This window comes from Panthera tigris, chromosome B4 (assembly GCF_018350195.1).
Source record: "Panthera tigris isolate Pti1 chromosome B4, P.tigris_Pti1_mat1.1, whole genome shotgun sequence".
In the NCBI taxonomy this organism is placed as follows: domain Eukaryota; kingdom Metazoa; phylum Chordata; class Mammalia; order Carnivora; family Felidae; genus Panthera; species Panthera tigris.
The window spans coordinates 53,130,033-53,146,698 of NC_056666.1; the positions used below are offsets into that span (position 1 = coordinate 53,130,033).

Here is a 16,666-nt window from a genome sequence, read left to right on the forward strand (position 1 = left end):
TCCCTCCAATGTGTCCAGAAGAGAGGAAAGTTGGGAATATTTTACAAACACCACCTTGGTTCACCCTTCTAATTATTGCTGGATGAGAAAATTATTCTCCCCAGAGTTAAAAACAAATACACTTCTCTCCTTCTCAGGGGAGACAACCAAAAACTTTCATCCAGTGTCCATATGATCTGTTCTTTCCTCATTAGGGAGTGTATTAGTTTGCTGAGGCTGATGTGACAAAGTGGCTTAACATGAGTGGCTTAAACAAAAGAAATTTATCATTTCACAGTTCTGGAGGCTAGAAATCTAAGATCAAGATGTTCATGGGGTTAGTTCCTTCTGAGCGCTGTGAGAGAGGACTTATTCCATGTCTCTGCATAGATTCTGGTGGTTTTCTGGGCATCTTTGTTGTTCCTCGACTTGAATAAACATCACTCCAATCTTTGCTTTTATCTATACATAGCATTGACCTTGTGTATGTGTACGTCTCCAAATTCTCCCTTTTTATAAGACAGCAGTCCCATTGCATTAGGGTCACTCTAAAGACCTCATCTCCAAATAATGCCACACTCCAGCGTATGGGAGGTTCACATCTCAACTTATGAATTTGGGGGAACACAGTTTAACCCATAACAAGGAGTAATGGGCAGTAATTTCTGTATCAGATGTGGATGTGGCTCCTGTTGATCCTGAGACCTCTAAATGTAAAAGACAGCTTACCAGCCTTCTCACTCTCCCCCAACTAGTACACACACATCCAGACACACACTCACACAGTATGCACGGGTGGAAAATGGACAGAATCAGCACAGCAAACACTGTCACTTGGAAAGGGAGGAAAGGAAGTCACACAGCATCACTAATGTGAAACAGTTCCAAAGCCTTATTGGGAAACCCTTATCCTGGGATAGTATACATTTTTTCTTAGATCTTGGTTCTGCTCCCTGGAAGAAGGCCCCTGTCCATTGTTCCCTAGGTCCCTGGCTCTGACCTCAGAAGTTCTCCCTGATTATCCTCCAGGACCACTTGTAAACTGGGCATGGGGAAGCATGCCCTTCTTTGGAACTGAGCACCTTTATTTGAGTGTTGGGATCCAAAGGGTTGTGTTAAGTACTGAAAACTCATTCGTTTCCTGGTATAACCCTTTCAAAAATATAGCTCCTTTTTAAGCTGATTGCATTCAGCTTTGTATACTAATTACATCTACAGTTTGTTTCTGCATATATGTCTTAGATGTGCTATATCTTCCCATATGGTGTACGCTTCTTACTCCCACTTTAGATTCTTATAATATGAGACTATTAGACTTTGTTGGAAAACCCTACCAGATTTTGATAAGAAAAGTATCTTTCTTTAGTCTCTTTTTTCTGAGTTATTTTATCCTACTGAAAGGATATATTGAGTGCTGTGACCTTAATTTAGTTTTGTTTTAAGACAACCTGGTCCATTCACAGGTTTCAACAATGGGATTGATGCCCATATTCGTATTAATCCTTACCAAGACTGAGTAGTTACAGGCATTTTTAGTTCAGTCTCCTCAGCTTGCTCTTTTGCCATGTGAGAATGGGAAGCAGTTGCCTCTTTTCTTTCTTACAAATGATAACACTTTTTTTCTGAGCTTATCTGTTTCTTGTCCTGCCTTATCAAATACAGCTCACAGTAACCAACACGTGCTACTCATATCCTGTTTTTCATTCTTTCTGCTAGAGCTACAAGTTCATTAGATCCATCATCTACCTTCAAAGATACTGAGAGCGACAGTGTTACCAAACATTCCTTCTCTGCATCACATAGACTGTCTCTTTCCAGATTCTGAGGGTAGGTTTCTCACCACCTGCCACCAGATCCCTAACCCATTGCCTCATATATTAGTGATTTTTTTTACAGCAACACTCCATTTTTGTTTGCCAGTTTCTGAATGGCTTTTTATTACCTTAGGTAATGTTTTGTTAAAATCAAAGCAAAGATCTTTGACTCAACCTATAGGTGTAGAGAAAGCAGTTGAAGAGCCAAGTACAATTAGAGTGAGTGAAGGCATCCTTGACAGGAAGAAAAACGCATGCTTACAAGGTTGGCTTAGAGTTGATTCGTTCATAAAAAATATTCTAAAAGCTTTAAGAAACACTATTTGGGATGGAGAAATGAGACCAGGAATATTAGATCAAAATTTAATATAAAAACAAAATATAGCCAGTTAAAATTGTGTAGTGTGCACTACAGAGGTGTCCAATCAAATTAAATTCACTGTGCCCACATTATATTTATCATGTAATAAACCGTTGTGGGGGGAGGCCTCCTGCACCACTTTTAATGAGCTCATGACTTGGAGGTGGGGGATTCTGGGGAGGGAGCAGAGAGTTTTTGACTAATTCTTGGGGTTCAAAAACATGACTCCCTTGTTCAGAATTTAAAATTTGAATTAGAACCATGAGAACACATAAAAGTTAAGAAAACAGAACATAACATTTTAATGGTCTAATATTGACTATAGTGGGTGGAAGTCAAAGAGAAAAATCAGTGTGGACTGAAGTCTTCAGGGATAATTTCACAGAAGCTGTTGGCTTTAAAGAATGAATAAAAGATGATGGGGTGGAAATGAAGAAAAGGTCATTTCAAAATTCAACCCTTGTAACCATACTGGTAATAAAAATATTCTAAGGTCCAAAAGCATTTAGTCAATTTAGTGCTGTGATCCTAGCAGTCAATGAACCAGTGTACCTTTTGACGGGCAAGGGCCTTTTGATTCTTTTCTGTTTCTATTTCTATTGATCGTGGAGCTGGGAAAATGACTGCAAATTATTTTTTGCTCTTTATTTTTTGTGACACTGAGCGCAGTAGTGTGTGCTAAGTCAGAGGAATAAATGCACAGGCTAGTATTAAAATCGTGCTCCGCATACTCACATTGCTTTCCTGACACGCATGAAAATGTGCAAGCATTTCCTAAAAGTGACAGCTAATGGTATAAATTAACCTCCTGAATCTGGTTCTGTCATTTTCAAAAGTACTGTAGCGCGTGAAATATGAATAGTAAATGGGAAGAAGAATGGCATCCCCTCCTCCCGCTTTCAGAAGCAGATGGAAGGTTCCACTATCAAGAAAATTATAACCTCTCAGTTTATTACTGAGATTTTCAAACAACCTTCCTTTACAGTGAACTAATTTAGGCTTGGGGGGAAAAATAGAGGACAGTTCTGTTTAAATTTCCTTTTAAAACTGTGAAAGGCTTGCTGAATACTGAGCTTTATCACCGGCAGAATAAAGGCAAACTAGCAGTAGTTTATCACCATGGCAAACATATTCAATTCAATTTGAATAGCAGGTACACATTTAATGCCAGACGGAATGCTTACACTTTTAGGACTTCGAGGTAAAATTCTAGTTTTTGTTTTGTTTTACTAAAGAATCATTAAGCAACAGGTGACTAATATCGATAGAGGTCACCGTATGAGAAAGATACAAGGAATGGAGAACATGCTTCGTAGCTTGAAGCCAAATGTGTCTCCCACTCCTTCACCTGATACCTTCCCCCTCATGTTAGACTTCGCTGCTACACTAGTTAAATACACACATGCATAGACATTGCAAACAGCAACATGTTAGAGCTTGCAATATCTTTCTTTGGAATCGAGCATTTAGTATATTCATACATACTTGTTTCTAAATGTAAAATCTATAGAGAAATCGTGAAATACCGGAATTTTAAAATTGGATAAAACTTCATTGACTAATAGGATTAAGAAGAGAAACACCTTTTAAAGACTTCATTTACATTGTAAAAATGTGGTTTTTCTTTGTATTATTTAGTTTGGTGGCTTTTTATTTTTCATACTCTTCACAAGTCTCTGTTCACTGATTCAGAAACTTCTAAAGACACATTTTTACAAAAAAAAAAAAAAAGACATTGCCCTCCAAATTAAGACCTAGTGGAAATAGCCTTCTCTGTTTTGTTGCTTTAAAACTGGATATAAATGAAATTATTTTGATGGAAAGAATTCAAGTCATTTTGTAAATAATAGCAATATTGTTGTTAATTTATATTTAAAATGGTTCAGAATACTGAAGTTGGAATATTATAGTGAAAAGCTATATACATTATACTGTAAATTATTAAACAGAATGATTTGTCACCATTGATCCATGGTACAAGTTAGAATCTGAAACAATAGTCATTACAAATGCACATATTGATGTTTATAGCAATATGTTGGGGACTGTAGACTTTTTTTTGCATTTTTGTGTTTGCTCTTGTCTGTAAGTAGAAATATTTACTTTGATGTGATTCTTGTTTGCACTTGAAAACAAGTGCCGTGTTGTAGAGTGAAGTCATGGTGAAATATAGAAGTGAAAGAATAAAAGGAAGTACATTTAGAAATAATATTCTCCCACAGTCCTAATATGCAGAGGGGGAAAAAAAGACAATTTTAGTAATTACTAGAACTATTCTTAGGAAACTACTGCCTATGGAGCTCTTAAATTCTGCAGAACAGTTTTATAATTGCAGACCTAATCCCTGTTCTTTCCCTTTTTTCTCCCTCCCCCACTCATTGTCTGAAAACTGGTTTTTGTTTGTAAATATCCAAATTGTACCAAGTCAAGCCTCCACCAGACTGCTGGAATTACCTGCCCACTCCAAAAGAACTCAGATTCTGAAATATTCTCCTTACCCCCACCTTGCCTCATGCATGGTATAAATTCTTGAATATAGAAAATATTTTTTTTAATTTTTTTTAACGTTTATTTATTTTTGAGACAGAGAGAGACAGAGCATGAACAGGGGAGGAGCAGAAAGAGAGGGAGACACAGAATCTGAAACAGACTCCAGGCTCTGAGCTGTCAGCACAGAGCCCGACGCGTGGCTCGAACTCACGGACCGTGAGATCATGACCTGAGTCGAAGTTGGACGCTTAACTGACCAAGCCACCCAGGTGCCCCTAGAAAATATTTTTTAATCTCCTATATTTTCTGTGCTTTCCGTAAATAAATAGCTGTGATTTAGGGAAGCACTAAGTATAGATAGATAATTTTTCCACTGATTTCTAGATTGCCCTCAAGGAGTTGCTTTATTTGCCTTACTATAATTCCTACAAGTCATTTCATCTAGAATGAGAGGTTGGTTAAGAATCTCTTTTAGTTGGATTTCACTAAGGGGAACAGTATAGAGGATAATGGTGAAGAGAGCAAAGACTCTTCTCCAATTTCGTGGAGTCAGAGACTGCCTGGAATCAACCCCTGCCCCTTACTTATTACATGTATGCCCTTGAGCAGGTTACTTTAACTCTACCAACTCCTCTGTAAAATATGTATAATGTTAGTACCTTCTTGCCAGGGTGATATGAGGACTAAATGGCAAAGTTATATCAAGTGTTAAATTAGTCGCAAGTATAAAATAAGCCCTTAGTAAGTGGTAATTTTTATTCAGTTTCCCACTATGATATTTGTTCACTTTTTTTTCTTGATCAATGAAATTAAGAAACTACTAATGTTCCTACAAAAAAAACAGCTTTCATTTTTATAGTCTACAAATAGGAGAAAACACAGATGGAGTGAGATACGTATTAATTCTAGTATAATATAGAACAGGAGTGCCACTTAGTTTCTGTGGAGACCTTTGGGTACAGAAGAGGTTTTTTTTTTTCATTAAATTTTTTTAATGTTTATTTATTTTTGAGAGACACAGAGCATGAGTGATGGGGGAACAGAGAGAGAGGGAGACACAGAATCTGAAGCAGGCTCCAGGCTCTGAGCTGTCAGCACAGAGCCTGATGTGGGGCCCGAACTCGTGAATGGTGAGATCATGACCTGAGCCAAAGTCACATGCTTAACCAGCTGTGCTACCTAGGCACCCCAGAAGAGGTTTGATGAGGACAGAACAAGAGCTGATTGGCAAAGGCCAGTTTCAGCCCAGATTCAGAAACATCTTCTAATGACTACAGCCTTCCAGTTTAGAAAGACTGCTTTGTGAAGTGGTGAAGTCCTCGTTACTTTCAACAAAAAGGATCCCAAGAAAGACTGGGTGCTCTTGTTTAGCAGTCACACAGATGCAGTGTCCGTTGTCAAAAGTATGACCCTCGATGCTCTCAATTTTTTTGTGAGGTAACCTACAAAATCAAACTCGGAAATACTAGGTCATTAGAGATTGACATTTGAGTGGGATGATATGTTATCAACTCAAAAATCAAATGTTAGTGTGATTGGTGAATTATAGACATTGGTCAGTTGCCCAGGAAACTGTATTAAGTAGTATATTACATGACTTGCAATCCCAAATTGTTGATCAAAGGGAGTGGACCATAAAATTACTGCCATAAGGAGCACCTGGGTGGTTCCGTCGGTTAAGTGTCTGACTCTTGGTTTTGGCTCAGGTCATGATCTCACCTTTCATGGGTTCGAGCCCCACATTGGGCTCTACACTCACAGTGCAGGGCCTGCTTGGGATTCTCTCTCCCTCTCTCTATGCCCCTCCCCTACTCACACTCTCTCAAAATTAACAAACATTAAAAAATTATTGCCATTTGAATGTGATGCCCTTAAGTTTCTTATCTCTCTAGAATGTTTCCATCTAGCTAAGGTTTAACAGCATCATTGCCCAATATCAGGACCTTCTACTTCACCTTGACAGGCTTTACACATACTGATTGTTCCATGGTAGCAACCAGTAATCCTGACTTGACATAGTAATGCCAGACACTTGATTAAAATATCCTTTTTTTTTTTTTTTTTTTTTAGAAACTGATTATAAGACTGTTGTATAAGTTTTCTTGTCCTTTTTTACATTACAGTCCTAGGAGTAACTCCCCAAAGCACTATTATGAATATGAGATGTTTTATGTCTTACGTTGACTCAAACTCAGGCTAGGTCTTAGACAAGACAAAGCTTGTTCTGTCTAATGGATCTGTCTCAAGTGTGCCATTAAAATTTTGAGTATCTTCTTTTTTCTGGTGATTTTTATCTTTTGTGTCCTTGCTTCTCTTCCTCTGAAAACGTGTTAACTGTTTTCTGGACAGTTTTAGAGTCTGTTCTCTTGATTTCTCTATTTTATTAGAAGAAAAATAGTTTCCACTTAAAGACAGTTATGATTAGATAAGGCACTCAGCAGATTCTTTGCTTCTCTGCTTTATTTAATACTTTCTAGAAGGGATGTTAGATATTTTTGCTGATTATTAAACATTTTAAGGTACAAATCTAATAATTCCTTGTTCTCATTCTCTCTTCATTTACCAAACTGATATTTTCCCTTGCCTGATTCTGCCAGGGCCTTCTGAGTTTTTTATTTTCCATTCTTAACCCAATACACAGAGCTCATAAAAAACAGTAGTTATCAAGTGACTGGTGTTTTTTAAAAACTTGCTTAGTTTATACGTTGAGTGAAGATGTTGCCTCTAAATCAGCAGCTGCTAATGACCTTTTGTTCCAGGAAGCTGTGAGAAATCCAGATGGAGTCCTGGAGCTGAAGCATAGTTTAGGCTTCGCCCCAAGTTGGTATTTTCCAAATGTACCTTGTTGAGTTTTATCTTAGGCCCTAATGGATTTATTCTTAGACTTTGCAAGATTCACCTCAACTTCAATAACCGGGTATTCATTCCCTTGCCTTCTCTTTCCCATTCCCCCTTCTGCCTTAAAGTAACACAACACAAGGTATTAAATATCTTGTAAAGCTACAGGATCAGCATACCTGCCTTCCATCCTGCCACCACCTTTTGCCAGTTGATGGGCCTTTTGGTAGTTTACAGAATCTCTCTGAATCAGATTCTTCTTGTGTAAATGGTAATAACAATTCCCACTTATCAGGTTTTTGTTTTGTTATTAAAATGGATAATGTGTGAAAATACCTAGCATGTTACTAGGCACATAATAAATCTGTAGTAAGTCCTAGCTGGTTTTCTCTAGCTATAAAAAAGTTGTCTTTTGAATTCTTTTTTTTTTTTTCTTTGCTGCACTTGTTCTGCCTTCTTTCCTTTCTTTCATTACTTCCATAGCCATCCCTTGAACACTCAATACCTTGCTAGGCACTGAAGACGCAAAGATGAATAATACTCTCCCTACAGTGGAGAGAGTTCACAGTGTCATGCAAAAATGGACATGCACCATCAAGTGTTGAAATTAACTTGAGGATGTGTGCACAGGTCATTTTCAAAAACAACTTCTGGAAAAGGGTCAGCAGAGGCCTTCTGGAGGACAGGAATTGCTAAACTAAAGCTTAAAAGATGAGGAGAAAGACTTGAGAAGATACGTCTTCTGTGTAGAGGAAACAACATAATCCAGAAGCCTGCAACAGCCTGCTCAGAAGAACAAACCAGAAATATTTTATAGAAAGAAAAAGAGTGGCAAGAGTCGAGTTGAAAATGAGAGGGAGAGTAAGAGCTCAGTCACACAAGGCCTCATTTTGGATATGCCATGTTCCCTTTTAGAGTTAGTGGGTGAAGACTTTCAAATTCTACATCCCTCCCATTATTTCTTCTCCCTGCACCCCGACCACCATGCGTACATCACTAACTTTGCTCTTTCTACTATTGGAACTGTATCCTATTCCTCCAGTGAGTTGAAACAGGGTAGAAAGTTTAATACATAAGAGGGAACTCTTGAAAAAAAAGTCAGCCCAGAGCACACATAGTCCTATCTGTACTTCATAATCACTCACCTAACTTAGAGGATGAATGTATTTTCATCAGAAGTTATAACTGGAAAATAAGGATATTAAAAGTTCTTTTCAATATTAGATGTTTAAAATTTTTTAAAAAGTAAAAAAGCAAAACTTTTAGGAAAGGTGAAGAACGAGGTCCATAGCAATGTCTCTAAGCAATACCAAGATGGTTAATCTTAATTAATAGACTTATCCTTAATATATAAAATTATTTTTTCAAAATTGTTTACCTTTGATAAAGGTCTGCCTAGGTAAGTGAAATGTACCAGGATTTGGATAAAATTATCTGAGTCAAATGTGTATGCTTTTACCTTGAGAAATAATGTGTTGGGAGCCTAAAAAGGAGCTGATTAATTGGCTTTTAATGAGACCAGTTTACTCTTTATGGTTGATAGTACTTGCCCATTTCCAGGAACAGACTGGGTATTGTGAGTATTCAACTTCTCCCTTTTAAGTAAAAAAATCATAATAGGCAATAATAATTTAAAATGTGTATTCTCCTTTACACTATGTGTAAATATTAGAGTTGGTTTTTTGTTTTGTTCTAATTAGGACTTCTGGAAAGGATTTGTATTGGATGGGTGTCTCTTTTATGATTCTGTTTCTTTGATGAGGTGCAAACATTCAGTTGACTTATTTGCTTTTTTTCAATAATTTAGAAAAATATGTGTTTCATGGAGTTATATCTAAGGCAAAATAGCTTGATAACTATATCATATGATTTCAACATTGAAAAAAAATCTGTCCATCCAAGTTTCTAGTGAACTATTAAAAGATGTGTGCAGATATGTAAGCTCTCAAGCCATTGCATTCAGCCTAAGGCTGCAGACTTATTCTCTGTAACACTGGGTGTTTATTTACAGGGATCAAAGAGAGCATGTGTGGAATCACAAGTCACATTAATAGTTTTCTTTAACACCTCTAGTCTTGGAATAAATGTACTTCAAGTCCTAAAACACAAATAGAAAAGACTTTAAATTTTCTTTTTAATGTAATGATCTATACAACCTTTGACTGGAATTTGGAGAGCTGGGGCCAAATGGCACTGTTGCTCTGATGCTAAAACCGGTTCTTAAAACGGAGCAGAGAAGAAATAGAGAAAAATCTTTTAAAATGGCTACTCTGCTCCTGTCCTCCACAACTGAAAGTCAGAGCTTTTTGCCAGAGAGGAGGGGAGAGCAAAGTTGGGGGTGGAAGGGAATGATGAAGAAGGCAGTGGGGGCAGTTGTTTTTCTGTGCCTGCTGACGTCAACGAAATTGCCAGATGGCATTTGAATGTTTTGCAAAAAGACAGGAGCCTTTTATTACAGCTGTCACATGGGGTTTCATTCATTTGCATTCCCAGAAGTGGTCCAAAGCTTTCCCTAACTGTAGGAGTAATGAGGGCTCTGTACCTTCGGAGACCCAGAGAGCCTTTTGTAGGATGTTGTTACCTTAAGTGGCTCTGATAAGGGACACATGCTCAGAGAATGGCATATTTCACTGTCAGCTTCAGAGGGCTATGAATTACGCAGCTTCAATTAGGACTATAATGTGATCATTCAGAAATATTCTCTGCAGAAGGTCTTTTGTGGATCCTGACAGCTTTGGAAGCACACTCAGCAGCACCTGAAGGGTTAAAAATGGCAATAATGAGCTCTAGGAAAAAACCCAGGTTTTGTGAATTTATCCCAGGACTAAAAAATACCTAATGGAAATAGACCTGTGCATATGTACAAACAGCTTTAGCATCACCATCTTGCCCTGTGCTGCCTGTCATCCCCACACCATTTGGAGGGACAAGAAAGGAAAAATGAACTTTTAGAAAATCTGTGGGTCCATGCATAGAAGCAAGAGGCTTTGAAATACCAGGGACTGTGCTCAGAAACTGACTCCAGACCACTCTCTTGAGCCAGGCTGACCTGTTCCCTTCATACTCCATTCCTCCCACTGCCAGAAAATTTCATGTTTTACTTAATTTTCATGCCTCGAATTTCTGAAAATTTTAATTCACTGGATTGTCAACTACATTTTAAAATGACGTACCTATTTCTGGGACAGGTAATTGGATGTGTTGATTTCCACAGCTAATTTGAGAATGACAGAAGAGATAAGGTACTTATACCAGAAAAGTTTTTATCTTTGTTTGCTATCACTCATATTACTTGTTACCACAAATACCAAAATGAGTTGATATTTGAAGACGGAGCTGTGTTACCCCGGTCACTTCCTCCTTCTTACCTCAGGTGAATGATATGATGTGCTGTTTTGATGGCAATAGGTCTGTGTGTTGTGCTGAAAGGAAAAGCAGCTTATATACCAAGGGAATTGGAGGCAAGGGACAAGGAAGGCTTAAAAAATTAGCTATTTGTATTACCTAGTTTCAGTCTGAGGCCCACATTGGCAGTGATAACAGAGTACTTACAATGGGACTGATCACCTCAATTTGGTCAAAAATCTTTCGCCCTTTTTTCAGTGGCAACACATGATGCAGATGTCAAGACTACTGGCTCAGTGATGGACAGACCTAGAGCAGTTTCTATGTGCCCTGTTATGCTGCCAATGAAACCAGTCCAGTCACTGCTACCGTTCCATGCTCCAAATACATATACAGGGTCAGCCATGAAATATTTTCCAAATATTAACTATGAGAGTGGAATTGTGGGGAGTGTGTTCATCTTATTTTAATTTCACTTTCTGGTTCTGATTTAGGATCTAGGGAGATGTAGGAGATGGTGATGAAGATTATGAAGGTTTCATACAAAACCTTGCAGTTTCCTCTGATTCCTTTTTCCCTCTCATCCTTAGGGGCAGGGGCCCATGTAGTGGCATGACCAGTGTCTTATATTCCTGAATAGATTCAGATCTGAGAGGTGGCTTGAGGTCAGGAGCAAGGAACATAACACCAACATCAAAGAATACCTCTTAGGAGAAAGATGGTATCAGGAAACATGACCAAAATGGGCAGGATGATGGGAATTAAAAAGAGATGGGATATAAATATAAATCACCCACTCCCAACCCCAGGCAGCACCAAGGTGTTTTACAGGTGGAATCAAGATGAGAAACGTATTCATAAATACATATTTCACACAGAGTGTACTTGGATGTAAATCTCAAGAGCATGCAGGCAACGGTAGATCTATTACACACCGTGTTCCTGTTTCCCTGAGAATAAACTCTAGGACAGCTGTCGTGTTAATAGCAGTGTCCTACTTTGTGTGTCCTAACTGTCCACTCAGAAAGTACAGAGCGCTTGTACGAGGCATAAGTATTGCTACTGTTGATACTACAATGGCCATTATTCATTGCCACCTATCTAAAATGCTAGAGTTTTGCCTGAGCGTTACCAGAATTAAAACAATATGTTCCTGAATATAACTTCAGGTGATAGTCATTTTTGCCAGATTGTGCTTGTCCCCATAAAGTCCTAAAACAGCAAGCCTATGATTCATTTATTTCTCAACTATAGAGACATAATGTGCTGTAAACTTATCTCCTTTTTTTATGAAGTAGGTTTCTGATTGGGCAGTAATATGGTATATTGCATATATTGGACAGTGCTACAGTTCAAGACAATATAAAACCATATGTAGATTTCACTGTTTTGAATGGAGTGTCATAGCAAAGAATTGAATAGCCAATTGTCAATTTACATTAGAGTCAAACCACCATCTACTCTTATTTTAATAACACCATTTCTCAGTCAGAAGCAGTTAGTGTAGAGTTTGTAGGGTCTGGTATCTCATTGCTGGTGCCATAATCCAAAACGCAATTCCATTTCACAAAGGAGTAGCTACAGGAACAGCTTCATTCTGACACACAGGTATAACCTTCCCATGCTTGAGGCAAATGGCCAAGACCTGTGCTTTGTTAAGGAATCAGAGGCAGTGATAATGACAGGCTGTGCTAGGCTGAGTGTCATGAGTCTTGCCAAGGGGCTGGTAGAGATGTTATTTTTCTACTAAACTCACCCAGATAATCGAGGTTTCAAAGAACTTATGAATTTTAACTTCTCTCATGAGAGGCTGATAAACCATAATGCTAGTGTACTCACTTTTCTTGAGAAATATCATTGCCAAACATTATAACACGCTGGCTATTCTGTTTTTGCTTTTGAACTAGAAAAGTCTACCTAGGCAGGGGCGCCTGGGTGGCTCTGTCCGTTAAGCATCCAACTGTTGATTTTGGCTCAGGTCATGATCTCACAGTTGTGAGATTTAGCACCGGGTTTAGTTCTGTGCTGAGCATGGAGCCTGTTTGGGATTCTCTCTCTCTGCTGCTCCACTGCTCACACACATACACTCGCTTGATATCTCTCTCTTTCTGTCTCAATAAATAAATGAATAAATAAATAAATCTTAAAAATATAGAAAGTCTACCTGGGCGAATAAATCAGTGAATAAATAAATGCAACTAATAACTTGCTAAGCATTTTGTATGCACCTAATGAGTTGCACACCCTGGAATAAGCACTGGAAATAAAAAAGCTAAATAAAGTCAAGTGGTGAAGACAGGTATGCAAACAAAGCATTTCAATTTCAGGGCAGTGATTGATACATAATTAGGGTGATATAGGAGTACAGGTGATGGGTATCTACCCCAGTTTGGTGTAAAGTGGGGAGTCAGAAAAAGTGTTTTTGGAAGAATGAAGTAGTAATGGAATAGTAGGAATAAACCAGGGGCACCTGGGTGGCTCAGTCATTTGAGTGTCTGACTTTGGCTCAGGTCATGATCTTGTGGTCCTTGAGTTCGAGCCCTGTCTGGAGCCTGCTCCAGATTCTGTGTCTCCCTCTCTCTCTCTGCCCCTCCCCCACTTATGTGCTCACTATCTCTCTCTCTCTCTCTCTCTCTCTCTCTCTCTCTCTCTCTCTCTGTCAAAAATACATAAACATTAAAAAAATCTTTTTAAGGAATAAACCAAAGGAAAGTGGTGGTGAGAGATGGAGGGCAGGGGGTATTGAGGAAGTAAATACCTTTACCAAGATGTATGATTAAAAACTAGCATGTGGAAAACATAAGTAATTAAGTACTTTTGGAGCAGTAAAATACAGTGAATACTCTTTTTAAGAGTGAAATAGAGTAGCAAGCCATATAGCAGGTAAAAATGCCAAGACTCAGTGATTAATGAGATGAAGTTGAGGAAGGGGACTTAAGGCTTTGGAGATAAGGGTGAATGATTTGGGGCAGGGGGAATTGAAGCAGCGACTGAGATCCTAGAGTCAAATAAGCAGATTAGGAAAGTTGGTAGGTGAGGTGTGGGTGCTAGGCTCTGAGGAGCCATGGAGTCTCCAGGGGGTCCAGTGACAGTAGAGGCACTGGACAGAGAAGTTTTGGGCAGAGATGGTTTAGGTGTTATTAACTAGAAAAGATTATACGGATTTCATGAGAGCTTGTGAACAAATTTAGGGAGTGTCTGTAGAATAGAGAAGAGCAGTGGGCTAAGAGAGGAAACCTATGGAAATGGGCTTTAAAATGTTGAAGGATCGGGAAGGAGGAGGACAAAAAATCCAGGAGAGAAGTGAACTGTTCAGAGAGATAGGAAAAGAACTAGAAGGACATGATATCATGGGAGTTGAAGGAAATGAGGTTTCCAGAAAATGCATGCCACCAATACTGTAAATGGAGAAGTCCAGTAATGCAGGATCTGAAAAGTATACTTTGGATTTGGCAATTAAAACCCACTGGGATGGCAAGAGCAATTACAGTCTTGATTCTAGAAGACCAGCTCAGTGGGATGGGATCTAAATGGAAAATTAGAAAATGAAGACTGTGAATACTAACTGTTCTTTCAAAAAGGTTGGTAGAAAAATTGGTTGGTAGTTAACAGGGGTGTGGAGATTGGGGGAAGAATATGGGATTAAAGAGGTATTCTAGCAAGGGAGAGACTGGGGTGTTTCCAAAAAGGTGGGGTTTATATAGGCTGAGAAGACTCTTAGTATCAAAAGTTCGCTTACAACATATACTTTCAGAGTAAAGAGACAAATGATCTTAATGGTTACTGTCATCTTGCCGTCAGCTTAACGTGTCCTTCTCAATGTCAGGGCTTTTTCTGCCAGCTTCTTTTGAGAACGAGTTGGCAAGTTAGGAATATTTGAGTTGCAACAAACAAGCTCTTTCTTCCCAGCTGCTCCTTTCTAATATTCCCTATCATAACTCGTCAGCAAGAAATTCTTACCACAATAAATTCTTCATGACAAACATAATTTTCAACGTAGTATTTACAGTTTATGGCTAAAATCTCAGAACGGATACCAGTATGTCTCCCGAGCAGAAAGGCAATCATTCAGCATCTTGGGTAGGTCATATTGTGGAAAGGTGGTAAATCTTATCTATTTAAAGATTTGATTTAAGAGGCTTTTTAAAATTTTGTAAATCTGAAGAAAGAAAGAATGTTGTCTCAAAGAGCATATGGGGTGATATGTGCTGATGACAGTGGAAAGCTCAAAAGTTAGTATATTCATTTTGAGAAAGCAGATAGATTAACTGTAGGTCTCCAGAATTATCTCTTCAGAAGAACTGATGATCAGCCTGCACTCAATAAATTTAAACATTGTATATGGCCATAGACAGTATATAGGAATAGTATATAAAACTCTTTTAGCAATGTGTCCGAATTTTTTCAGTCTTCTGTTTCCCTTCTGTGTTCTAGAATTTTCTGATAATGTGACTGTATTGTAAATTACCACAAACAAAGCCACTTTCTGCCAAATGTGCACGTATGCTTGAGTGCTAACCACAAACAGGAGCCCTGGAAATAAACAGTGTGTCCCATCATCAGGGACTAAGGAAAATCAGTGAGGGCATCCAAAGGAAGTTCAAACATGCAGCCTCTCCTTTCTTCAGCACTCTCTTTTTGTTCCTGGCTCCTGGGAATCTATGTTTGCCAGTCACTTGAGCACTTAGGCCATCGCCTTAAGAAACATGGTACTCAGTAGGAGGTTATAAGAACATGAAGGGGATGTTGTTTGACTATAAGGACCAGGCAAAGGCACACTTTTTGGACTGATTAGTATGACTGAGAGCCTACAAACTTTTGAGAACCATTTGTTAGACTAACATATTGTGTTAGAAGGCAGAATTCATTTAATAATTATGTTTTTGGAGTTCTTACAGCATGCTGAGTGCTAAGATTATAAAAATTAATAAAAATCATCCTTGCCCTCAAATTCACAATCTGGCAAGGAATTTATTCACAAACAATTAGCAGTAGTGCAATATGATAATAGATGTTGGGAAAGAGTGCTACAGAGGCTTTGAGGCTGAAGTGATTAATTTGGTGTCAGTTTGGGAATGAGGCTAAAATGTTTTATGTTTGGATGTTGGATCTTGATCATTAAAAACAGTATATCAGAGAAATGAAGTGGTAGGCAGAAGTAATACCATAAGCAAAGGCATGGGGTTGTGGTAGCATATGGAGGAGGTAATCTAGCACAATTGAGGAGGAAGCACATTAGTGGGATGTGTGGAAATGTAACTGGGGGGAAAGGGGTTAAGGATTAAGTTTTAAGATACCTAAAGCCATCCCAAGAAGTTGAATCTTGTTCTATAACTTCAGAAAACCATCAAAGAAAATAACAGAGCAGCATATTGGTATCTCTGTATTGGGGAAAGAACAAGTTTGTGGTAGGAAAAAACTGGGGGAAAAAACCCTACAGCCATTCTCCTGTGAAATAATGAGATGGACTAAGGCAGGGACTAAGGAATTCTAAAGGAAGAAGTAGTTGAGGGACTCCTCAGTAGAAATTTTCAGTTGCAGTGATTAGTTTGATGTTGGAGGTGAGAAAGTAAAAAATCCATTAGAAAAAGACAAGGTGTCCAGTTCAGGTAAGTAATTTTGTCATTAGCCAAAATAAAAAATAAAGGAGGGGAAGAAGAGTCTAGAAGATGGAGGTGAATTATTTTCTTTGGGAAGGTAATGATTGTGGGGTATCTGAGTGAAGCTATCCAGAGAACAGATAAATACACAGGCTGAGTCCAGAGAATTGGTCAGTGTTGGAGCTCCAAATTAGCAGGTTCTCACTGTAATGCAAGGTGAGAGCTGGAAGGGAAGGGCA

General features: G+C 38.4%; 1 protein-coding gene across 2 annotated transcripts in view; it reads left to right on the forward strand.

Annotated features, from left to right (window-relative positions):
* Positions 1–16,666, forward strand: part of PDE3A (phosphodiesterase 3A) — a 319,114-nt gene that overhangs the window by 218,560 nt on the left and 83,888 nt on the right. The gene's annotated exons all lie outside the window — the stretch shown is intronic.